This window comes from Leucoraja erinacea, chromosome 38 (assembly GCF_028641065.1).
Source record: "Leucoraja erinacea ecotype New England chromosome 38, Leri_hhj_1, whole genome shotgun sequence".
NCBI classification, from domain to species: domain Eukaryota; kingdom Metazoa; phylum Chordata; class Chondrichthyes; order Rajiformes; family Rajidae; genus Leucoraja; species Leucoraja erinaceus.
Window position 1 is genome coordinate 142,737 of NC_073414.1, and position 26,766 is coordinate 169,502.

Genomic DNA, 26,766 nt, shown 5'->3' on the forward strand with positions numbered 1-26,766 from the left:
CATGTCCATCATGCAGGTCTTTCAAATTCCGTTAGCAATGCTCGGTGTCAAAGTGCATCAGCAGAGGGGTCAGTAACTTAGCTGGCAAGCAATCTGAAGACTGATCTCTCAACCTGCAACATGAGTTCAAATCATACCATAGCAATTGGGAATTAGATTGGGGTTTAACACGCAAATATTCAGTAACGGTGGCCCTTCGGCCCAACCTGCCCATGCCAACCAATATGTCCCATCTACACTAATCCCAGCTGCCATATCCCTCTATACCATTTGATTGTAGTCTTGCCTCAATCTCACCACATTTGAACTGTCGTAGATTAAAATATGAAACCATTCAGTGTCTCGATAGACAATAGACAATAGGTGCAGGAGCCAGGCCATTCAGCCCTTCGATTGAAGATTGTTCATTTTCATTTTGTCTGCCCATTATAGAGTGTGGGTGAAGGCATCAGGGGTGGGGTCATGGTGGGAGAACATGGAAGGTTTAGATGAAGATACCTTCAGGGCTGTTTGTTCCATCTTCACCAGGAACAGGTAGAGGCCATTCACCCCCTTAACCCAGTTCTATCTGGGCATGAAGATAGATTCAAAAAGCTGGAGTAACTCAGCGGGACAGGCGGCATCTCTGGAGAGAAGGAATGGGTGACCTTTCGGGTCGAGACTGAGAGTCAGGGGAAAGGGAAACGAGAGATATAGGCGGTGATGTACAGAAATATAGAAGAAATGAATGAAAGATATGCAAACAAATAGCGATGACAAAGGGAACAGCCCATTGTTAGCTGTTTGCTAGGTGGGACCAGGGTGGGGGAGGGATGGAGAGACGGGGTCATTGACGTTGGAGATATCAGTATTCATACCCCTGGGTTGAAAGCTGCTCAAGCGAAATATGAGATGACTCTGATAGATGGCCTGGTCCTCTCCTCCCTGCTACTGCACCCCAGTATCTACCTGTGGAAGGGCAGAGTGAGTCTGGTGAGTCATAGAAAAATAGAAACATAGACAATAGGTGCAGGAGTAGAGGCCATTCAGCCCTTCGAGCCTGCACCATTCGCCATTCAATATGATCATGGCTGATCATCCAACTCAGTATCCTAAACCTGCCTTCTCTCCATACACCCTGATCCCTTTAGCCACAAGGGCCACATCTAACTCCCTCTTAAATATAGCCAATGAACTGTGTGGCCTCAACTACCTTCTGTGGCAGAGAATTCCACAGATTCACCACTCTCTGTGTGTGAAAAAAAAATGTTTTTCTCATCTCGGTCCTAAAAGATTTCCCCCTTATCCTTAAACTGTGTGGCCCCTTGTTCTGGACCTCCCCAACATCGGGAACAATCTTCCTGTCCTTCAGTAGCATCAGCTGAAGTCAACAAGGTTTGGCAACGAGCAGCTTTTGAACAGTACTGTGCGTTTACTTCTCGTTTGGGTAAGTACGTCTGTGGTCTAATTTATCAAGGATGTAAATGAGTTTTGGGTTAGATGACATTGCTTCTCGCTGGGTGATTTGCTTTTGCCAGAGATGGAATAAAGGGATGGAATTTGATACTGTCAGAGAATTGATGAATATGTTATGCGATAACATTTGATTTCTTTGCTTCATCCTTCAACTGATGGAGGTCAACCGAATGCATAAGTCCCCTTCTGTTACAACACTGCCTTGTTGACTCGCACGACAATTGTTTCATGTTTTGTTAGAAACACAGATGTGACTTCCCTTCCTTCACTGTGTGTAGGCAAAGGGAAATTCACTGCTGGTCAGATGTTGATAACCCCATGTTTGAAATGAGTTGAGTTCAGTTTATTGTCACGTGTACCGAGGTACAGTGAAAAGCTTTTGTTGTGTGCTAACCAGTCAGCGGAAAGACAATACATGCAGGAGTAGAGGCCATTCGGCCCTTCGAGCCAGCACCGCCATCAAATGTGATCATGGCTGATCATCCCCAATCAGTACCCCGTTCCTGCCTTCTCCCCATATCCCCCTGACTCCACTATCTTTAAGAGCCCTATCTAGCTCTCTCTTGAAAGCATCCAGAGAACCTGCCTCCACTGAGGCAGAGAATTCCACAGACTCGCAACTCTCCGTGAGAAAACGTGCGTTTTCCCGTCTCTGTTCTAAATGGCCGACCCCTTATTCTTAAACTGTGTGGCCCCTGGTTCTGGACTCCACCAACAACGGGAACATGTTTCCTGCCTCTAGTGTGTCAAAGCCCTTAACAATCTTATGTTTCAATGTGATTATAATTGAGACATTTGCAGTGTCTTGTGTGTGGCATGTGGCGTGCACAGCCTAAAGTTGTAGGACAACTTGTTCTATTTGATTGTGCACGCCAGGTTGATTGCATTCGTTGAAACTGGGCGGACCCACGTGAAGGTTGCAACCTCCCCCCCCGTTTACAGTGTATAGATACATGATGAGGGAATAACATTCAGTGCAAGGTAAATCCAATAAACTCCAATCCAAGACAGTCCAAGGGTCACCAATGAGGTAAATAGTTCAGGACCGCTCTCTGGTTGCGGTAGGATGGTTCCGTTGACTGTGACGACAAAGACTTTAGAGACACAGTGCATAAACAGGCCCTTCAGCCCATCTATAGGGCTATCCCAGCACTCCAACACTATCCTACACACATCAGGGACAGTTTACAAATTTTACCATAGCTAACAAACCTACAAACCTGCATGTCTTTGGAGTGTGGGAGGAAACCGGAGCACCCGGGGAGAACGTGCAAACTCCGTACAGACAGCACCAGTTGTCCAGATTGAACCCGGGTCTCTGGTGCTCTAAGACAGCAGCTCTACCCGCTGCGCCACCGTGCTGCTCAGACTTCAGGCATTCGAGATATTTCAAGACCAAATGAAAACACAGTCAGCTCTGAGCTAATGCAGGACCTGGTTTAAACTGATCTACATCTCGTGAGCTCGGGTGTTGGCGTGTGAAGTGGTGACCATGTCTCGAAGGTGAGTTTCGCTGAGAATGAGCATGTGCTTTGTTGATGGCTGCCCCATACACCCTGGTGGATATGTGAAAAACTATTGAGATGAACTGTTGATTTCAGCTATGTATGTTCATAAGTGATAGGAGATGAATTAGGCCATTCGGCCCAACAAGTCTATTCAATCAAGGCTGATCTATCTCTCTCTCCCAACCCCATTCTCCTGCCTTCTCCCCATAACCCCTGACACCCGGACTAATCAAGAATCTATCTATCCCTGCCTTAAATATATCCACTGACTGCAATCGATAGATAGCCAAGCACACTGGGTGGAAGGCACTCTGACCACTGGGTCGGTGATTGTACAGCAGTGGGATTCGTCACTCAATAGGGGAAAGGAGAACAGCATCCTTGTTAATGAAGTAGGATTGGCCAGTGAATGACTGGTGCAATCTAGCCCAGATGGTGAATCAATCCAAGCCTGGGACAGGAAGGAAATGTGTGCCTGATCCAACTTGACGTGGAGATGCTGGGGAAAAACATTTGTCAATTTCCCACACCGGAGTCTATATTATATTGGAGAAATAAGTTTGTGGCTTCATTGAACCGCAGTCAGTGACAGAGATTAAATGAATCAGTTCGATCAATGCCAGGTGCTGCCTTGATTATTTCATTCTGTTGTTGCAACAATTCAAAACTTGTCCACCAAGATTTCTTGCACCGCACTGTGTAATGTCCCTGAACCGGTGGGGGGGGGGGGTGAGGTGGGGGAGGGTGAGGGCTGGAGGTGGGAGCCACCCTGCTGTACCGTGACACACAATCGCTACAGCCACTGCTTGCTGCTGGAGTGAATCCTCCTAGGAGCAGAAGTAGGCCATTTGGCCCATCGTGTCCTGATCCCAGGAATGAGTAGGATGTAGGTGAGTAGTTTGATAGATCCTTCTCCTCTGTGGCTATCAAACGTTACAATTCCTCCCCCTTCTGTGGAGTAGTCTGAGATCCACCACCCCCCCCCCCCCCCCCACCCACCACCACCCCTCCCCTTCCTCAGTCTTTGCACATCCCCCAAGCCTTTCCACTCATCTCTTTAGTTTAGATATAGATATGCCATTTATTGTCACTATACATGTACAGTGAAACTGAAAGCTGCTCGTACTCAGTGCATACATACAATTTAGCACAAAAAACAAGAAACAGAAAAAAAACAAAAAACAGAAGGGAGATGGGGGGGGGGACATGTATACATATATCATATATACATATATACAGATGGAAGTCCGTGTTGGGCGGTGTAGTCAGTGCATGTGTGAATTTGAATTTATGGTAGATATAATTCTCGGAAAGCAACTATTCCTGAGTCTGTTTGTCCTGGAAACACGTCTTTGTGTTTTTACGTCTGTGGCCGACCAACTTCCCTCCTGGGATAAATACATTTCTATCGTATCGTATGATGAGGGTTTGTCGGCACTGGGCCTGTACTCGCTGGAATTTAGGAAAATTGATGGGACATCTCATTGAAAGGTACAGAATAGTGAAAGGCCTGGATAGAGTGGATGTGGAGAGGATGTTTCCACTAGTGGGAGAGCCTAGAACCAGAGGCCACAGCCTCAGAATTAAAGGATGGTCTTTTAGAAAGGAGATGAGGAGGAATTTCTTTAGTCAGAGGGTGGTGAATCTGTGGAATTCTTTGCCACAGACGGCTGTCAGTGGATGTTCTTAAGGCAGAGATAGATAGATTCTTGATCAGTACGGGTGTCATGGGTTATGGGGAGAAGGCAGGAGAATGGGGTTGGGATCATGATTGAATTGTGGAGTAGACTTGATGGGCCGAATGGCCTAACGTGAACCCCATTCACTCCATAAGCTCTGACATAACCACTTTCATTAGTGGTTTACTGTAGTTTAGAGATGCAGTGGGAAATTGGGACCTTTCACCCACCAAGTTTGCATCGACCAGCGATCCACCTTTACACCTGCACGTCTTTGGAGTGTGGGAAGAAACCAAAGATCTCGGAGAAAACCCACGCAGGTCACGGGAGAACGTGCAAACTCCGTACAGACAGCGCCCGTAGTCTGGATGGAACCCCGGGTCTCCGATGCTCTACGCTACAGGAAGCAACACTACCACTGTGCAGCCCTCAAAGTCTTCATAGATCCCGTCCACACTTTCATTCACGGCTCCATCTGACTCTGACATACTTTGGAATGTTGCCTCCTTGGCAATTCTTCATTCATGAATTCCGATATTAGCTTCTGCAAGAATCAGTGGGCGTGTTACTATTGAACTTGGTTAAGATGCTGCCGAGTATAGACATGAAAACCTGGAGTAACTCAAAGGTTCCGACAGCATCTCTGGACCTTACTTCAGACCTAATGAATTCTCTCAATGATACGTAGGAGTAGGTGCGTGGCCTCGGTGCGGTACGGGGCAGATCGCCAGACTACCACAGTCTGAGGAAGGGTCTCGACTTGAAACGTCACCCATTCCTTCTCTCCAGGGATGCTGCCTGTCCCGCTGAGTTACTCCAGCTTTTTGTATCTCCAGTCTGGCTAATTCCTGATGCCTCTAGTACAGTCTGCAGGACGCCCATTTATCCCACCTACTATCATGTTCAAAGATTCGTAAAACTGCACAGCACAGAAACAGGCCCTTTTGCCCATCTTGCCCATGCTGTGACCAAGTTGGTAGATTAGACTAGTCCAACTTGCCTGCATTTGGAGGTTGTCCCTCTAAACCTTCCCTATCCAGAGAAAAACAAAACCCGTTGCCAGAAGGTAGACAAAAATGCTGGAGAAACTCAGCAGGTGAGGCAGCATCTATGGAGCGAAGGAATAGGTGACGTTTCGGGTCAAGTCCCTTCTTCAGACCTTAGAAGGAACTGCAGATGCTGGAAAAATTGAAGACTGGATAGACTCGGCTTGTACTCGCTAGAATTTAGAAGATTGAGGGGGGATCTTATAGAAACTTACAAAATTCTTAAGAGGTTGTTCAGGCTAGATGCAGGAAGATTGTTCCCGATGTTGGGGAAGTCCAGAACAAGGGGCCACAGCTTAAGGATAAGGGGGAAATCTTTTAGGACCGAGATGAGAAAATCAATTTTTTCACACAGAGTGGTGAATCTGTGGAAATCTCTGCCACAGAAGGTAGTTGAGGCCACACAGTTCATTGGCTATATTTAAGAGGGAGTTAGATGTGGCCCTTGTGGCTAAAGGGATCAGGGGTATGGAGAGAAGGCAGGGATACGGGATACTGAGTTGGATGATCAGCCATGATCATATTGAATGGCGGTGCAGGCTCGAAGGGCCGAATGGCCTACTCCTGCACCTATTTTCTATGTAGACAAAAATGCTGGAGAAACTCAGTGGGTGAGGCAGCATCTATGGTACGAAGGAATAGGTGACGTTTCGGGTCGAGACCCTTCTTCAGACTTTTCCAGCATCTGCAGTTCCTTCTTAACCATTGTCAGAAACCTTAGCAAGGTGCGTTGAAGATGATTGGGAAGGGGCAATAAATGCTGATCTTGCCAACAATACTCCACAATGAATCTCTCTTTCTCCTGTGTTCTTGTCTCCTCTGTCCCCACTCAACCTCCCCCAATAGCTCAGACCCTCTAGTCCAGGCAGCATCCTCGTACAAGTCATCTCACACAGGGGTAGTAGTAGCATTAACAGACTGGATGGCAGTGCCTGAAGTGTTACAAGAGATTTTTATATCCAGGCCAAGAGAATTTTAATTTTAGAAAAGATTATCTGATGTGTGAAAAGCAACGGGAACTATCATTTCAAAAGTGCCTGCAAGATAATGAACTATGTTTAGGGTCTTTCAATAATGCAAGCAGATTCTTGAAATGACTGTTGATTCCTTGAGGGTAGAATGGAAGAATCTTTAAATAAACACACAGAAACATTGCCATCGTCAAATCACCTTTAATCACTCTGAATGTCGTTTGCTTCTGTTTTATCCTTAGGTTATTTTGGAAGGACAAATTTTTAATCTTAGAAACATAGAAAATAGGTGCAGGAGTAGAGGCCAATCGGCCCTTCGAGCCTGCACCGCCATTCAATATGATCATGGCTGATCATCCACTCACTCAGTATCCTGTACCTGCCTTCTCTCCATACCCTCTGATCCCCTTAGCCACAAGGGCCACATCTAACTCCCTCTTAAATATAGCCAATGAACTGTGGCAGAGTTCCAGAGATTCACCACTCTCTGTGTGAAAAAAGTCAACGTCAGACGGCACGGTGGTGCAGCGGGTAGAGCTGCTGCCTCACAGCGCCAGAGACCCAGGTTCGATCCTGACTACGGGTGCTGTCTGTACGGAGTTTGCACGTTCTCCCTGTGACTGAGTGGGTTTTCTCCGGGCGCTCCGGTTTCCTCCCACACTCCGAAGACGTGCGGGTCTGTAGGTTAATTGTCCCTAGTGGGAAGGATTGGGCTCTCCACGCCACCATCTCCCGATTTCCCACACTACCCATGTAGTCCCGGACAAGGGGTCACATCCAGGACAAGGGGTCACAGCTTAAGGATAAAGGGGAAATCCTTTAAAACCGAGATGAGAAGAACTTTTTTCACGCAGAGAGTGGTGAATCTCTGGAACTCTCTGCCACAGGGTAGTTGAGGCCACACAGTTCATTGGCTATATTTAAGAGGGAGTTAGATGTGGCCCTTGTGGCTAAGGGGATCAGGGGGTATGGAGAGAAGGCAGGGATGGGATACTGAGTTGGATGATCAGCCATGATCATATTGAATGGCGAATGATGCAGGCTCGAAGGGCCGAATGGCCTACTCCTGCACCTAATTTCTATGTTTCTATGTTTCTAGTCTGCAGGGATTTTGCAGCAGCCACAGCTGTAGAAACCATCTGTGGTCTTGTTGACCTCTCCCTGAGACCTGGGTATCCCATTCTACCACCGTTGCCAGTGGAGGTCTCGGCTGGTGGGGACCACAAACATTTTGCCCAGCCTGCTCACGGTGAATGCCACACACCTCCCCATCCCTGAAATCAGCCTTTCTATTTCACCGATCAAATCTATTTGGATCTGACTTTGATTTTGTGTCCCTTTGATATGTCAATATTTGTAATTGGCTCGCGAGGAAATAATTAATCTTCATTACCAGCGCAGTTGATAGAGGCATCGCGCGCCTGTCCATGTGATGGGAGCTAAATTAGGCCATTCGGCCCATTTAGTCTACTCTACCATTCAATCATGGCTGATCTATAACTCCCTCCTAACCCCATTCTCCCCACAACCCCTGTACTAATCAATAATCTATCCTTTCTTAAGGGGTTGGACAGGCTAGATGAAGGAAGATTATTCCCGATGTTGGGGAAGTCCAGAACTAGGGGCCACACAGTTTAAGGACAAGGGGGAAATCTTTTAGGACCGAGATGAGAAAAACATTTTTTTTCACACACAGAGAGTGGTGAATCTGTGGAATTCTCTGCCACAGAAGGTAGTTGAGGCCACACAGTTCATTGGCGATATTTAAGAGGGTGTTAGATGTGGCCTTTGTGGCTAAAGGGATCAGGGGGTATGGAGAGAAGGCAGGGATGGGATACTGAGTTGGATGATCAGCCATGATCATATTGAATGGCGAATGGTGCAGGCTCGAAGGGCCGAATGGCCTCTACTCCTGCACCTATTTTCGATGTTTCTAGGTCTATTCATCTCTGCCTTAAAAATATCCACTGGGACCCTGCCCTTTCCTACACTAATCCTCCATGCTGTATCTCTATAAGATGCTGGAATCTTGAGCAAAACACAGAGTGCTGGAGAAACTCAGCATGTCAGGCAGCATGTGTGGAGGGGGAACTTTAGGACAGATGACATTTGGGGACCCTTCTACGGACTGAATCATTACTGTCCGTGGTTTTGTTGGACGGGAACGAGAGGAGATAGCAAAATGTTGTTGTTGTTCTTTTGTTTATGCAATTGATATTCAGCGGTGAGCCGGCAAAATATACTCTCTGTACTGAGAATCCCTGGAGTAGCCTCTAATGTTCCAAATTCACTATATTATATTAAGTTGTCAGAGTGCTGGAACATATTCCCATTCCTCTCTCTGACTTGCTGACACTGAAAACATTGAAACTTTAGTATTCTGGGTACATCAGAGAGCTGGGGAGGGGAGGGGATTTAGAGAGGGTGAGGGGGTGTTTAAGAAGGAACTGCAGATGCTGGAAAATCGAAGGTAGACAAAAGTGCTGGAGAAACTCAACGGGTGCAGCAGCATCTATGGAGCGAAGGAAATAGGCAACGTTTCGGGACGAAACCCAAAGGAAATAGGCAACGTTTCGGGTCGAAACCCGAAGGGTTTCGGGACGAAACGTTGCCTATTTCCTTCGCTCCATTGATGCTGCTGCAACCGCTGAGTTTCTCCAGCATTTTTGGAGCGAAGGAAATAGGCAACGTTTCGACCCATCTTCAGGCAGGAGAGGACAACTACATGTCAACTGTTCAGCGAACGGTGGAGGCCAAACACTGATCAGAAATATCATCACCCTATTCCCTCCACAGATGCTGCCTGACCAGCTGAGTTCCTCCAGCACTTTGATCATTGTTCTGGTATATCCATTGTAGTTTCCCATTTTGTCCCTGCTCATTGAAATTGTCTGCAGTGAGTGTAGGATAGTGTTAGTATGTGGGGATCGCTGGTTGTTGTGGACTCGCTAGGTAGAAGAGTCTGTTCCTACTATAACTAAAACTGACGGAGGTCAACACTTAAAATTCTCTTGAAGAAACTGATGAGAGATTAGTCTAGGCAAGTGAGGTATGGCAGGAAGTGGGCACAGCAGGCAGACTTCCAGCAATCCATCTCCCTCGGCATGCCTCCCTTCACTCTCATTAGTTCTCATCTCAGTTGCCACCTCATCTTCCTCTACTAAAAACCATCATCAACCCGTCTCTGCCAAAGAAAAGATTTGCAAGAAAAGACACAGTGCTGGAGTAACTCAGCGGGTCAGGCAGCATCTGTGGAGAACATGGATAGGTGACATTTTGGGTAGCATCCCTTCAGACTGATGAAGAGGATTTCCTGACTTCTGTACAAGGCTTACCACTTGTACTTTAGAGATACAGCACGGAAACAGGCCCTTCGATCCCCTCACCAGCAATGGCCATACACTCACACTCACACTCACACTCACACTCACACTCACACTCACACTCACACTCACACACACACCATTTACAATTTTACCAAAGCCAATTAACCTACAATCCTGCACGTCTTTGGAGTGTGGGAGGAAACCAAAGATCTCGGAGAAAACCCACAAGGTCACGGGGAGAACGTGCAAACTCCGTACAGACAGCACCCGTAGTCGGGATCGAACCCCGTTCTCTGGCGCTGTGAGGCAGCAGCTCTACCCGCTGCATCGCCACTGCACCTCGAGATGTTTTTCACTGACGGAGTCTGGTTGGTGAGAGGGAGGGAGGTAGAGGAAGATGACCTTCATCTAGCTGAAGAAGTAAACCTTGTATTCTGGTCTAGATCCAACCATCTCACAGTGAGGTGCTCGGAGTTCTTGGCCGGGTCTACCTTCATGCAAATAAATTCTGCAGACTGCTGCCAGAGAGATTCTATCAAAAAAATATTTAAGAAGGAGCTGCAGATGCTGGAAAAATCGGAGACAAAAATGCTGGAGAAACTCAGCGGGTGAGGCAGCATCTATGGAGGGAAGGAACAAATTTGAAAGCATTCGGAGGTAAAAGTAAGCATGGGTAATCTCTTAAATATTTTATTCAGTAATTCCTTTCAGAGTCACTGCATTACTGAACATTACTTAAATTGATAAACATCTGTTGCCTCCTTAGTATGCAAATATCAAAACCCATTAAACTTGTATTAAAAGTGATCCATAATGGCAGCCTGAGAGAGAATGCATTTGGAAAGTGTTCTTTCATCTCTGGGCCCTGGCCTTGAATTCAGATGGGAACACTGTCTCCTCCATCTAGCTGACAGCTGGCAACCATCACCTTGTGAATTGATGAGCCCGTGGAATCTTTACAGCCCCTTATTGGCCTGGATCCCAGAGCAACGTTAGTATAGCAAGCACACTGTCAAAATGTACAGAATATACATGTATATATCTTAGAAACATAGAAACATAGAAATTAGGTGCAGGAGTAGAGGCCATTCGGCCCTTTGAGCCTACACCGCCATTCAATATGATCATGGCTGATCATCCAACTCGGTATCCCGTACCTGCCTTCTCTCCACACCCCCTGATCCCCTTAGCCACAAGGGCCACATCTAACTCCCTCTTAAATATAGCCAATGAACTGTGTGGCCTCAACTACCCTCTGCGGCAGAGAGTTCCAGAGATTCACCACTCTCTGTGTGGAAAAAGTTCTTCTCATCTCGGTTTTAAAGGATTTCCCCCTTATCCTTAAGCTGTGACCCCTTGTCCTGGACTTCCCCAACATCGGGAACAATCTTCCTGCATCTAGCCTGTCCAACCCCTTAAGAATTTTGTAAGTTTATCTTGCTGGATGCATGTTTCTCCTGCCAAAAGGGATCTCTCATTTGCCTCTATTTGTACCCTGTACATTTATACATGTAGACAATAGTGCTGGAGAAACTCAGCGGGTGCAGCAGCATCTATGGAGCGAAGGAAATAGGCAACGTCTACTGACAATAGAAGGAGCAGTGCAATGCAGGAGTAGGCCATTCGGCCCTTCGAGCCAGCACCGCCATTCAATGTGATCATGGCTGATCATCCACAATCAGTACCCCGTTCCTGCCTTCTCCCCATATCCCCTGACTCCACTATTTTTAAGACCCCTATCTAGCTCTCTTGAAAGTATCCAGAGAACCTGCCTCCACCTCCCTCTGAGGCAGAGAATTCCACAGACTCACCACTCTCTGTGAGAAAAAGTGTTTCCTCACTGATATCTGTGGGCGCACAGAAAGGGTTAAAAATTTACTTTAGACTTTAGAGGTACAGTATGGAAACAGGCCCTTCGGCCCACCGAGTCCATGCCGACCAGCGATCCCCGCACACTAACTCTATCCTACACACACTAGGGACAACTTACAATTTTACCCAAGCCAATTAACCTGCAAACCTGCTCTCCTTTGGGGTGTGGGAGGAAACCGGAGCACCCGGAGCAAACCCACGTGGTCGCAGGGAGAACGTGCAAACTCCGTACAGTCAGCGCCTGTAGTCAGGATGGAGCCCAGGTCTGTGAGGCAGCAATTCTACCGCTGTGCCACCATGCTGCCCCTTAATGGGGGAATAATGGGTTAATGGAGGAATCTGACCAGCTAGGCTCGATACAAAACACAGGATATTTGGTTGTGGGGATTTGACCTGTTAGCTAACTGACTGAATTGAGCTAATGTTGAGGATATTGATCATATGTGGTGGCATCTCTAGCCAAAGCACTATATTAGAAATGAGTTAACCAATAGACCTGTCCACCCTCTGTTGTATTAATGGCTATAACATGGAATCTTGCTGAGATCACTGGCCCCTTGGCTGAAAGTTAGCACTAGGGCATGAGAATGGATGGCGGAGAGGAGCAGAAGGGTCGAATTGCCCTCTGAGGTTTCTCTGCAGCAGAATAACGAAGGCAGGAGAATGGGGTTAGGAGGGAGAGATAGATCAGCCATGATTGAATAGCAGAGTAGACTTGATGGGCCGAATGGCATAATTCTGCTCCTATCACTCATGATCCTATCACTCATCACTGTGTTTTTCACACAGAGAGTGGTGAATCTGTGGAATTCTCTGCCACAGAGGGTAGTTGAGGCCAGTTCATTGGCTATATTTAAGAGTGAGTTAGATGTGGCCCTTGTGGCTAAGGGGATCAGGGGGTACGGAGAGAAGGCAGGTACGGGATACTGAGTTGGATGATCAGCCGTGATCATATTGAATGGCGGTGCAGGCTCAAAGGGCCGAATGGCCTACTCCTGCACCTAATTTCTATGAACCTATGATTGCTGGTTGGTGTGGACTAAAGGTCCTGTTTCCACGCTGTAAGCTAAAGTAAATGATCAAATATTATCTTCCATTTGAGATTTGTCAGGGTACAAACAATGCTAGTGTACTCATGAAGGTTCCCAATGGCTACAGTGCTAAGTTGTGATTAGTGTGGAAGACCAAAATGTGATGGGGCTGGGCTAACAATGTCCAGCTGGTCAACTGCAGCAGAGAATTTGTCTGCATCTCGACAGCGAATTCTGACTTCATTTCATGGGCAGACTGAAAGAAACCGGCATGTACTCGCTAGAATTTAGAAGATTAAGGGGGGATCTTATAGACACTTACAAAATTCTTAAGGGGTTGGACAGGCTAAATGCAGGAAGATTATTCCCGATGTTGGGGAAGTCCAGGACAAGTGGCCACACAGTTTAAGGATAAGGGGGAAATCTTTTAAGTGCGAGATGAGAAAAACATTTTTCACACAGAGATTGGTGAATCTGTGGAATTCTCTGCCACAGAGGGTAGTTGAGACCACACAGTTCATTGGCTATATTTAAGAGGGAGTTAGATGTGGCCCTTGTGGCTAAAGGGATCAGGGGGTATGGAGAGAAGGCAGGTACGGGATACTGAGTTGGATGATCAGCCATGATCATATTGAATGGCGAATGGTGCAGGCTCGAAGGGCGGAATGGCCTACTCCTGCACCTATTGTCTATGTATCTATGTAAACATGAGAGAGATGATGCTTTTGATTCGAGCATCGATGTAACTGTGTCGTAATAATCAAGCCTCAATATTGGGCAATAAGACATCTGGGCCAGAGAGAGAGAGGATAATTGCAAATGTATAGTGTTGTACCCTTCAGTTTAACTTAATAATGTGAATGCAGACATGGTTTCCTACAACCCCTGATTCGATTTTTTTGAAGTCCCTCTGAGAACTAACTAACCTATGTACTGTTGAGATTACATGAGTGTTGTATCAAATAATATTGCATGAAGTCTTGTTCATTTTTTTTAGTTGAATCTAATAAAAACAGCTAATGTACAATTTTGAGATTATTTGTAATTCATATCATTCTTTGAACAAACTCCAAAGGATGCAATTTTAGCAACATTGATTTTCGCCAGCCTCATTGTGTGGGGAAAGTGATATTGAGCATAAGGTTATATCTGAACCTTTGCAGAGTAGCTATCAAATGATTTCTATGCTTGTATAATTACCTGTCGCTGTGACTACACAAGGGTGAAGCAGGGGCAAACCCTTAATCGAAAGTTATTTTCTTTGCTTTGAAATGTATTCATAGGAAAGAGTAAACGCCGACACAAAGGTATTAAACTAATGGATGTCCAATGGCAAAGCTTACGGTGAATTGACGAATTGCGTTGAAATTTGCAAAAAATGAGGCATGATGTGTGGAGAAAGCTTTTTGATAGTCTCTGGGGAAATCTGAGACAGTGAGGGAAGTATGATTGATTATTTCAGCGCGGTTTGGAGTGTGTAATGTGCCTGGTTTATATATTACTGTGTTGGCCCCTCGTGGTGTTACTCAAGGATTGTCAACAACTGAAGATGTGATGGTGTGTTCCCCAGTTTTGCCCCTTCAGCCTTCCCACCGTTGACCTCTGCAACGCCAAAACGTAAACCATACGGCACACTATCCTTCATCGGTCTGGGCTTTGAGTCGGGAAGTCTAACGAAGGGTCTTGACCCAAAACTTCACCCATTCCTTCTCTCCAGAGATGCTGCCTGTCCTGCTGAGTTCCTCCAGCATTTCATAGAAACGTAGAAAATAGGTGCAGGAGGAGGCCATTCGGCCCTTCGAGCCAGCACCGCCATTCATTGTGATCATGGCTGATCGTCCCCAATCAATAACCCATGCCTGCCTTACAAAATTCTTAAGGGGTTGGGACAGGCCCCTAGATGCAGGAAGATCTAACTCCCTCTTAAATCTCCAGGACTTGGCCTCCACTGTTAAGGATCTGTGGCAGGGAAATCCACAGATTCAAAACTCTCTGGGTGGAAGAAAGTTTTTTCTCACACAGAGAGTGGTGAAATCTCCTGGAACTCTCTGCCACAGAGACTGTAGTAAGAATTTCATGTCTATTTTCGGAGGTAGTTAGATGTATCTAAGGGTTCCTTCCTATACAATTAGGCAGTACCCTTTGAGCGTCTTGCAAAGGAAAGGAGGCTTGAGGGGAATCTGGGTCTCGAGTCTACTGGGGGAACATTGCAGCTGGGAAGAGCAGCTTCAGTGGAACACAAGAATATTAAATAGAGATTTGATGATGTGGGAGGGTGAGCTCTATATAACAGAAGATTAAATAAATAGAGTGGATACTTGGCCTCAAAAGTAATGGCAGGGAATTTTTATACAGACTCTGATGGAAAGAGTTTTGGTATTTGGAGAAGAATAAATTGACCTCCCCTTTATTCTAAGACTGTCTAAGAATTTCATGTCTATTTTCGGTGTAGACCAGCATCTGCTGTTCCTTCCTATACAATTAATTAAGGCCGTTTTGAGCAAAACTTCAAAGGAAAGGAGAAGAATTAGGGGATTCGGGTCATCGAGTCTACTGGGCCATTCAATCACGGCTGGGAAGAGCATCTTCTCCCACAAGAATATTAAATAGATTTTCCTGATGTCTCCCCATAAAGTATGGACATTACAGAAGATATAATCAATAGATCTATCTATCTCTGCCTAAAAAATATCCATTGACTTGGCCTATCCTACTATCCATTTATGGGGTTAGATGGCATGGTCATGTTGGGCTGAAGGGCCTGTTTCATACTGCATGACCCTATGACTAGAAATTGCAGAGAATTGTGGACGCAGCCCAGACCATCACACACACAAACCAACCTCCCTTCCATCGCCTCCATCTACACCTCACGCTGCCTCGGCAAGGCCAGCAGCATCATCAAGGACCAGTCTCACACCCCGGCCACTCCCTCTTCTCCCCTCTCCCATCGGGCAAGAGGTACAGAAGTGTGACAAAAACAAACGCACACACCTCCAGATTCAGGGACAGTTTCTTCCCAGCTGTTATCAGGCAACTGAACCATCCTACCACAACCAGAGAGCAGTCCTGAACTACTATCTACCTCATTGGTGACCCTCGGACTATCCTTGATCGGGCTTTACCTTGCACTAAACGTGATTCCCTTATCATGTATCTGTACACTGTGGACGGCTCGATTGTAATCATGTATTGTCTTTCCGCTGACTGGTTAGCACGCAACAAAAGCTTTTCACTGTACCTCGGTACACGGGACAATAAACTAGACTGGACTGACTGGTGAACACATTGCTGGAGCCACTCAGCCATTTCTCAGCACTATGTCTCACTACTTAGTTTTGCTTTCATCATCCTGCAGGGCATTTAACTCTGATAACCTGGCATGTCCTTGTATTTACTGATTCAATCATATTTGTACATCGTTCACCTTGACCCCAGACATCTCTGTGAATCTTCAAAGTTCCTTTCCACAATTAATGTTAAGTGTTTAATTGTCAATTGCTCTGGCAATGAAGCAGTGAAATTCCTGCTTGCTGCAGCTCATCAGGCCTGTAACCACCACAACACACCGATAAGTATATAATAATCAATAAAAAGAAAAATCAATAACTAATGCCAAGTAACCAGAATTCTGTAGGCCAACCAAAGTCACTGTCTGTAGAAGACCACAGTTGCTGAAGTTAGTGTCATGCAGTCTTTAAGACCCTGTTAGTTGCTGCCAACAACCTTGTGTAGAGTTGCTGCCTCACAGCACCAGAGACCCGGGTTCGATCCTGACTACGGGTGCCGTATGTACGGACTTTGTACGTTCTCCCCGTGACCTGCGAGGAGATTTATGATTAGAGGCGAGTACAATGCATTGGTACAAAAACCATGTTAACATATTACATTCTCTGTACAACTTCCCGTTTTTTTTTTAAAGAGAGAAGTGAGAAAGGAGAGAGGAACAAGAGGTTGTGAAAAGTGAAGAATAGATTAATGAGCGTGGGTGAAAACCAATAAAGAAAAAGTGAAAGAGAAGGAATAAGTGAAGAAGGAGAGCAGGAGAGAGATGATTCCATTGCCACAGTGAGATGGGTTTTTTTAATATTCTAAATCATCTTTCACCCATACCTGAAACTGTTGGTTTTCATAATACTATGTCACCACATGAATCCAAGAAATCAATAAACAGGGACTAACTACTTAAGAATAGGTCTTGTTTGTCTATTAGGAAGAGTCTCATTTCTTCTGTATGTGCTGTGTCCAGCATATTACTGATCCACATTTTAAATGTTGGTATATTAGCATTTTTCCAAAATTTAAGTATAAGTTTTTTTGCTGTTATCAACCCATAATTGTGTGTTATGATTGTGTTTATAATTTGTTTGGTTGTTTTGTTGTTTGTCTTTTGCACAAAAGTCCCCGAGCATTGCCACTTTCATTTCACTGCACATCTCGTATGTGTATGTGACAAATAAACTTGACTTAACTTGACTTGATAATTGAAAAATGAGTTTTGGTGTGTATTTAATTTGTTCCCATCTCCACGTACTACAAATATAATCATTTCTGTATTAGGTTCCATTTTTGTCTTAAATAACTTTGAGAATATATCAAATATATCACACCAAAATGTATAAAGTTTTGAACAAGAGACAAATGAGTGCATAATATTGGCATTTTGAGAAAGACATTTATCACAAATGGGAGAAATATTTGGATAAAATGTATTCAACCTAGTTTTGGAATAATATAATCTATGTGATATTTTAAATTGAATTAACCATATAACCATATAACAATTACAGCACGGAAACAGGCCATCTCGGCCCTACAGGTCCGTGCCGAACAACTTTTTTTCCCCTTAGTCCCACCTGTCTGCACTCATACCATAACCCTCCATTCCCTTCTCATCCATATGCCTATCCAATTTATTTTTAAATTATACCAATGAACCTGCCTCCACCACTTCCACTGGAAGCTCATTCCACACCGCTACCACTCTCCGAGTAAAGAAGTTCCCCCTCATGTTACCCCTAAACGTCTGTCCCTTAATTCTGAAGTCATGTCCTCTTGTTTGAATCTTCCCTATTCTCAAAGGGAAAAGCTTGTCCACAATTAAGTTGTGTCTAGCATTGGGTTTTCTCCGGTTGCCCAGATTTCATCCCACACTCCAAAGACTTCTTCTTCTTGCGTATGGCATGCATAGTCTAAATTTGTAGGACAACTTGTTCTATTTGATTGTGCACGCTGGGTTAATTGCGTTCGTTGAAACAGGGCGGACCCCGTGAAGGTTGCAACCTCCTCACCCCACTCCACAGACGTGCAGGTTTGTAAGCTAACTGGCTTTGTAAATTGGTAAATTGTCCCTAGTGTGTGCGTAGGATAGTGTTGGTTTGTGGGGATCGCTGGTCGGTGCGGACTCAGTGGGTCGAAGGTCATGTTTACTCGCTGTATCTCTAAACTAAACTACATTTCAATCAATTTCTGGGCCTTGCAACTCAAGGAGAACTAATGGCAGTATTTCATTCTGAAAGCTTCTGTCATTTGGTAATGGCTGGGGTTTTGGAACAGGTCCAAAGTGGGTTGGCCTTTAACTGACTGCACTGTACCAGGCCTGGGATGCTTTAATTAAAATTAGATCTGTTCTTCAGAACTCTTAACCCCCAGCAGCAAAATAACAACAGGGATCAGAGCCGCCAGATTCAAGAATGTGTATCAATTTACCCACCTATAATTGACTTTACCACAAGCAGTAAATGGAATTATGTGAGGAGAACTGAGAAAACGTGCGCTGCTAGTGTTGAGAGTTTGTGTGTGGGAAGGAACTGCAGAGGCTGCTTTACGCAAACACTGAGTGCTGGAGTAACTCAGCGGGTCAGGCAGCATCTCTGGAGAGAAGGAATGGGTGATGTTTCGGTTCGAGACCCTTATTCAGATACATTTCAGATTGGGACCCTTCTTCAGACTGAAGATGGATCTCACAAGTTCATAAGTGATAGTAGAATTAGGCCATTTGGCCCATCAAGACTACTCCACCATTCAATCATGGCTGATCTAAACCCATTCTCCTGCCTTCTCCCCATAACCCCTGACACCCGTACTAATCAAAAATCTATATATCTCTACCTTAAAAATATCCATTGACTTGGCCTCCACAATCTTCTGTGGCAAAGAATTCCACAGATTCACCACCCAATGTTCTATAGATTCGGGATCGGTTCCTGTGGTTTGGAGGGTAGCTAACATTATCCCACTTTTTAAGAAAGGAGGGAGAGAAAAAACGGAATTTTGGACCAGTTAGCCTGACATCGGTGATGGGGAAGATGCTGGAGTCAATTATAAAAGGTGAAATAGCGACACATTTAGGTAGATAGCAGTAACAGGATCGGTGAATTTACAAAGGGGAAATCCTGCTTGACTAATCTTCTGGAATTTTTTGAAGATGTGACTAGGAAAATGGACAAGGGAGAGCCAGTGGATGTAGTGTACCTGGACTTTCAGAAAGCATTCGATAAGGTCCCACATAGGAGATTAGTGGGCAAAATTAGAGCACATGGTATTGGGGGTAGAGTGCTGACATGGATAGAACATTGGTTGGCAGACAGGAAACGGAGTAGGGATTAACGGGTCCCTTTCAGAATCTTCTTGCGTACGGCGTGCACAGCTTAAAGTTGCAGGACAACTTGTTCTATTCGATCTTATTTGATTGCATATAGAAACATAGAAATTAGGTGCAGGAGTAGGCCATTCGGCCCTTCGAGCCTGCACCGCCATTTAATATGATCATGGCTAATCATCCAACTCAGTATCCCGTACTTGCCTTCTCTCCATACCCTCTGATCCCCTTGGCCACAAGGGCCACATCTAACTCCCTCTTAAATATAGCCAATGAACTGGCCTCAACTACCCTCTGTGGCAGAGAGTTCCAGAGATTCACCACTCTCTGTGTGAAAAAAGTTCTCCTCATCTCGGTTTTAAAGGATTTCCCCCTTATCCTTAAGCTGTGACCCCTTGTCCTGGACTTCCCCAACATCGGAAACAATCTTCCTGCATCTAGCCTGTCCAACCCCTTAAGAATTTTGTACGTTTCTATAAGATCCCCTCTCAATCTCCTAAACTCTAGAGAGTATAAACCAAGTCTATCCAGTCTTTCTTCATAAGACAGTCCTGACATCCCAGGAATCAGTCTGGTGAACCTTCTCTGCACTCCCTCTATGGCAATAATGTCCTTCCTCAGATTTGGAGACCAAAACTGTACGCAATACTCCAGGTGTGGTCTCACCAAGACCCTATACAACTGCAGTAGAACCTCCCTGCTCCTATACTCAAATCCTCTTGCTATGAAGGCCAACATACCATTCGCTTTCTTTACTGTCGGACCACGTGAAGGTTGCAATCTCCCACCCCCACTTTCAGAGGCAGGCAGTGACTAGTGAGGTAGCGCAAGGCTCGGTGCTGGGACCGCAGCTGTTTACAACATACATTAATGATTTGGATGAAGAGATTAAAAGTAACATCAGTTGGGTTGGGCATCCGTGAGTGACCACACCAGGCGGAATAAGGCACTGCCCGAACTGGGCTGCCTGGCCCCTGTCCCGGGTTATGTCTGCACCCGGGTGGGTCTATACGCTGTCCGCGGGGACCCTGGTGGATTTCCGGGACCGCTGGGCACCGCGCGGGGGGTGGAATGTATCCTTGACAAGAATGGGGAAATAGTCATTTCCAGTAATGTTGAGTATTGGAGAATATTTGTTGTGTTATAGCGATGACCTTGTTTGTGTTGCGAAGTATTATTCGTATTATAAATAATTGATTCAATTTGTATTTGGTAATAATAAAATAAAAGGTGTGAATGCAACAGTCAGCCTTTTCATCGCCTCCCAGCGTTTCATGGTGTACGGTCTTTAGTCTTTAGAGATACAGTGCGGAAACAGGCTCTTCTGCCCATCGAGTCTGTGCCGGCCAGCTAGCTCTATCCCACACACTAGGGACAATTTACCGAAGCCAATCGCCCTACAAAGGTCACGGGGAGAACGTACAAACTCCGTACAGACAGGATTGAACCAGGGTCTCTGGCGCTGTGAGGCAGCAGCTCTACCCGCTGCACCACTGTGCCGAAAACCCACAGTAAGCCTAGAACACTGGCCACAGGTAATCGATCACGGGACCCAACGTACAAAATGATTCGCTTCTATACAATGCAGGATTTAAGGTACCCGTTAATCTGGTCCCTCTTTGGCTCGCTGTGAGGCAGCAGCTTCTACCCGCTGCACCACCACCACACTGGTGCCTACGACACGGACATATCGCCAGTAAGCCTAGAACACTGGCTCCATGAGAAAGTAATCGATCATCGTCTGACCCATACTGTTTGAAAATGATTCGCTTTTATACTTTAATGCATTTCATTTGGTTCCTTACGGTGCACGTTAATCTGTTTCCCTCCGTTTGTGGCTCGCTAATAGATCTGTAATGGCTGGATCCTATTTCTGACCCTTACTGAAGATTTAACCATGTTCCCAGCACACGCCACACTGGACCCAGGTAGTTACAGCTACGCACACGGACACACACGCACACACGGACACAGACACACGCACACGGACACAGGCACACGGACACGCACACGCACACGGACACACACGCACACACGGACACAGACACGCGCACACGGACACGGACACACAGACACACGCACACAGCAGCACGGCGACTGCTAAGAGGGGAGTTAGAGGGAGGTCTAAGAGGGAGTTAGATGTGGCCCTTGTGGTTAAGGGGATCAGGGGGTATGGAGAGAAGGCAGGTACGGGATACTGAGTTGGATGATCAGCCAAAAACTCAGCGGGTGCAGCAGCATCTATGGAGCGTAGGAAATAGGCAACGTTTCGTCCCGAAACCCTTTGGGTTTCGACCCGAAACGTTGCCTATTTCCTTTGGGTTTTGGCCCTATTTGAGGCCAGTTCATTGGCTATATTTAAGAGGGAGTTAGATGTGGCCCTTGTGGCTAAAGGGATCAGGGGGTATGGAGAGAAGGCAGGGATGGGATACTGAGTTGGATGATCAGCCATGATCATATTGAATGCTCAAAGGGCTGAATGGCCTCTACTCCTGCACCTATTGTCTATGTTTCTATGTTTCTATGATGCTGCTGGCCTTGCTAAGGTGCAGATGGAGAGAATGGAAGGGAGGTTGGTTTGTGTGATGGCAAGGGGTGGTGTCCACAATTCGCTGCAGTTTCTGAATGAAGCAAGCTGGTGGGTTGAAGGAAGGAAATGGCAATGCATCAGCAACAAATACTGGTCTGATATTTGTGTCACAGCACTGACACTCGGAGATAGCATGCAGAGAACTGTCCACCTGCTGATGGAAGTGACATCAGGCCACAAAGCAAAACTGCAAGAGAGAAATAATCCATATTTAAAAACTGATATCACCCTGAACACACTGACAACCAATTTAAATACATCTCGGCAGCCACTGGTGCCTGCTGACAGGGCACTGTTCGTATCTGTGCATTCCCAATGTCATTCACGTCCACTCAACAAGGTCTCCAGGTGCTCACTCATTTTCAATGTTGAAATTAAACATTTAACCCAATCCATAGTCAGAGTGGAAACAGGCCCTTCAGCCCGTCTTGCCCATGCCGACCAGCATGTCCCAGCCACACTAGTCCCACCTGCCTGTGCTTGGCCCATATCCCTCCAAACCTGTCCTACCTATCGAACTATTTCTTAAACAGTTAGAGCTCTAGGGGCTGGTGGAGACGAGGGATATGGGGAGTAGACTTGATGGGCCAAATGGCCTAATTCTGCCTTAATGATAAAGGGGAAATCCTTTAAAACCGAGATGAGAAGAACTTTTTTCACGCAGAGAGTGGTGAATCTCTGGAACTCGCTGCCACAGAGGGTAGTTGAGGCCAGTTCATTGGCTATATTTAAGAGGGAGTTAGATGTGGCCCTTGTGGCTAAGGGGATCAGGGGATATGGAGAGAAGGCAGGCACGGGTTATTGATAGGGGACGATCAGCCATGATCATAATGAATGGCGGTGCTGGCTCGAAGGGCCGAATGGCCTCCTCCTGCACCTATTTTCTATGTTTCTAAACGTTTCAGAATTTTGTAGGAATGAACTGCAGATGCTGATTTACACCGAAGATAGATACTAAAGTGCTGGATTAACTCAGCGGGTCAGGCAGCATCTCTGGAGGAAAGGAATAGGTGATGTTTCGGGTCGGAAGAAGGGTTCCCACCTGAAAAATCAGCTATCCCTTTCCATAAGGTCATAGGAGCTAGGAGCAGAATTAGGCCATTCGGCCCACATAGTCTACTCCACCATTCAATAATGGCTGATCCATCTCTCCCTCCTAACCCCATTCTCCTGCCTTCTCCCCATAACCCCGACACCTGTACTAATCAAGAATCTATCTATCTCTGCCATTATGGCAGATATTTTCAAGAGTGTTAGACTTAGCTCTTGGGGCTAATGGAATCAAATGATATGGGGAGAAAGCAGGAACGGGGCACTGATTGTGGATGATCATAATGAATGTCGGTGCTGACTTGATGGGCCAAATGGCCTACTCCTGCACCTATTTTTTATGTTTCTATAATTCCTTCTCTCCAGAGATGCTGCCTGTCCCGCTGAGCTACTCCAATATATTGTGTCTGTCACCGTATCTGTTCTGTGGGACTGACCAACACCCAGGCAGTCTGTGTGATGGGGGGGTTGAGGTTGAGGTTGTATCCAGCTGTGTAGCTAGCATCTCTCGTGCTCCAATCGGGGCAGCACGGTGGCTCAGCGGTAGAGTTGCTGCCTCACCGCGCCGGAGACCCGGGTTCGATCCTGACCACGGGCGCTGTCTGTACGGAGTTTGCACGTTCTCCCTTTAACCGTGTGGGTTTTCTCCGGGTGCTCCGGTTTCCTCCCACATTCCAAAGACGTGCAGGTTTGCAGGTTAATTGGCTTGGGTAAAATTGTTCCTCCCATCTCCTCCATTCCCTGCCACCCCCCTCTTCCTCTCCCACCCCCCCCCCCCCCAACCCCTCCCCCCCCCCCCTTCGACTGTCTTCTCCTCCCATCCCTTCCCCTCTCATCTTCCCCATCTCTTACCCTCTCATGCCCTCTTTCCCTTTCCCACGTCCCATTTCCACTCCTAAAACCCCCTTTCCCCTTCCCCCCCTCCCCGCCCCTCCCAACCCCCTACCCCCCCCCCCTCGACTGTCTTCTCCTCCCACCCTTTTCCCCTCTCTCTTCCCCATCTCTCCCACCCACCCCTCCTCATTCTTCCCCTCCCACCCCCTCCACAGAATCCCTCCACAGGGGGTCTCCACACCTGGTGTCCAGTGGGCCATCTCTCCCCCGCACCAGGCACATGAGGCATCCTCACCCTCCCTGTTGCCTCTGGCCCTCCATCGAGGAACTACAGCCAATCACTCACCTCCCTTCATTACTTCCCAGAACGTTCCACCTGTCACACTCAGTCGGTGTTTCAATTACCGCACAGGGGAGCTATTACAGAATGAAAATGAGATGAATTATAGACACTGTGAAATGTTAAATACTCCTCATCTTGTCAGCCTGGGTTATTAATAACCTGGTAAGAATGGGTTAGAACAAGGTATTCTCATTTCAGAGTCTGCGATCAGACAGAGTGGCTCCATTTTAACTCTGATTAGTTCGAGCATCAATGTGTAACTGTGAAAGTATTGGAAAGCAATGTCTCTTCGGCCCATCATGTCTGTGCTGCTCCTTGAGAGAACAATCTAGTTCGACCTGAAACGTCACCCATTGCTTCTCTCCAGAGATGCTGCCTGTCCCTATGAGTTACTCCAGCATTTTGTCAATATCTAGTTGGTTCAAACTCTTCATTAAAGACTTAACAGTGGCGCAGCGGTAGAGTTGCTGCCTTACAGAGACCCGGGTTCGATCCCGACTACGGGCGCTGTCTGTACGGAGTTTGCACGTTCTCCCCATGACCTGCGTGGGTTTTCTCCGAGATCTTCACTTTCCTCCCACACTTCAAAGATTTAATTGGCTTGGTGTTTGTGTAAATTGTCCCTAGTGTGTGTGTAGGATAGTGTTAGTGTGCGGGGATCGCTGGTCAGTGTGGACTCGGTGGGCCAAAGGGCCTCTTTCTGGACTGTTTCTCTAAAGCTAAAAACTGGTCTACTAAAGGAACTGCAGATGCTGGTTCACACCAAAGAAATACACAACATGCTGGAGTAACTCAGCGGGTCAGGCAGCATCTCTGGAAAGAAGGAATGGGTGACGTTTCGGGTGAGACCCTTCTTTCCTACACACAAAGATAGTCCGAGGGTCTCCAATGAGGTAGATAGTAGTTCAGCACTGCTCTCTAGTTGTGGTAGGATGGTTCAGTTGCCTGATAACAGCTATGAAGAAACTGTCCCTGAATCTGGAGGTGTGTGTGCGTTTGTTTTCACACTTCTGTACCTCTTGCCCGGTGGGAGAGGGGAGAAGAGGGAGTGAGGGGGGGATGAGACTGGTCCTTGATGATGCTGGTGGCCTGAAACAGACTATGAAGGTGTGATCCTGATTTCAGATCCACAGAAAGAGAGGGGTGAATGACAAGGAGCAATAGTGGAGGGGATGTGGGGATTCTTTGGAAAGTCATTGCAAAGGATATGCACAGGATGGAAAATCTGACTTCATCAGAACCAAACTAGTATGAACCAAATTGTCCGAGGATCTCCAAGTAGGTGTGGACAAGCTTTTCCCTTTGAGAATAGGGAAGATTCAAACGAGAGGACATGACTTCAGAATTAAGGGACAGAAGTTTAGGGGTAATATGACGGGGAACTTCTTTACTCAGAGAGTGGTAGCGGTGTGGAATGAGCTTCCAGTGGAAGTGGTGGAGGCAGGTTCATTGGTATCATTTAAAAATAAATTGGATAGGCATATGGATGAGAAGGGAATGGAGGGTTATGGTATGAGTGCAGGCAGGTGGGACTAAGGGAAAAAAAGTTGTTCGGCACGGACTTGTAGGGCCGAGATGGCCTGTTTCCGTGCTGTAATTGTTATATGGTTATATGGTTATATAGGTAGACAATAGTTCAGAGATCCGTCATGAGCTACTATCTACCTCGTTGGAGATCCTCGGACTATTTGTATCGAACTTTACTAGATTTTAACTTTCTCTAAACCAACCTGTTTTGTCCCGTTTACCCCTGGCAACTTTAATAGCACAAAACAATATTATTTCACTCATTTATAAACAGATACCGGTATACCAGAACCAAACACAGTCAGTCAATGAGAAAAAATATTTAAGAAGGAACTGCAGATGCTGGAAAATCAAAGGTACACATAGTCTGGAGAAGGGTTTTCAACCCGAAACGTTGCCTATTTCCTTCGCTCCATAGATGCTGCTGCACCCGCTGAGTTTCTCCAGCATTTTTGTGTACCAATGAGAAAAAATATGTACAAATCCCCAATTAAGAAATGTACCCCCTGGGTCGGCAAAATTTACCCCAGGTTGGGAACGCTTGCTCTAAACAGTATTCACATTATTCCCTTTATCGTGTATCTGTACACTGTGGACGGCTCGATTGTCATCATGTATTGTTTTTCTGCTGACTGGATAGCACGCAACAGAAGCTTTTCACTGTACCTCGGTACACATAGAAACATAGAAAATAGGTGCAGGAGTAGAGGCCATTCGGCCCTTCGAGCCTGCACCGCCATTCAATATGATCATGGCTGATCATCCAACTCGGTATCCCATCCCTGCCTTCTCTCCATACCCTCTGATCCCCTTTAGCCACAAGGGCCACATCTAACTCCCTCTTAAATATAGCCATTGAACTGACCTCAACTACCTTCTGTAGCAGAGAATTCCACAGATTCACCACTCTCTGTGTGAAAAATGTTTTTCTCA

At 46.2% G+C, this 26,766-nt stretch overlaps 1 protein-coding gene across 1 annotated transcript in view; it reads left to right on the forward strand.

The window, feature by feature from the left end:
• LOC129714069 (leucine-rich repeat and fibronectin type III domain-containing protein 1-like protein) overlaps nucleotides 1-26,766 on the forward strand; it is a 101,996-nt gene that overhangs the window by 15,894 nt on the left and 59,336 nt on the right. The window lies entirely within an intron of this gene.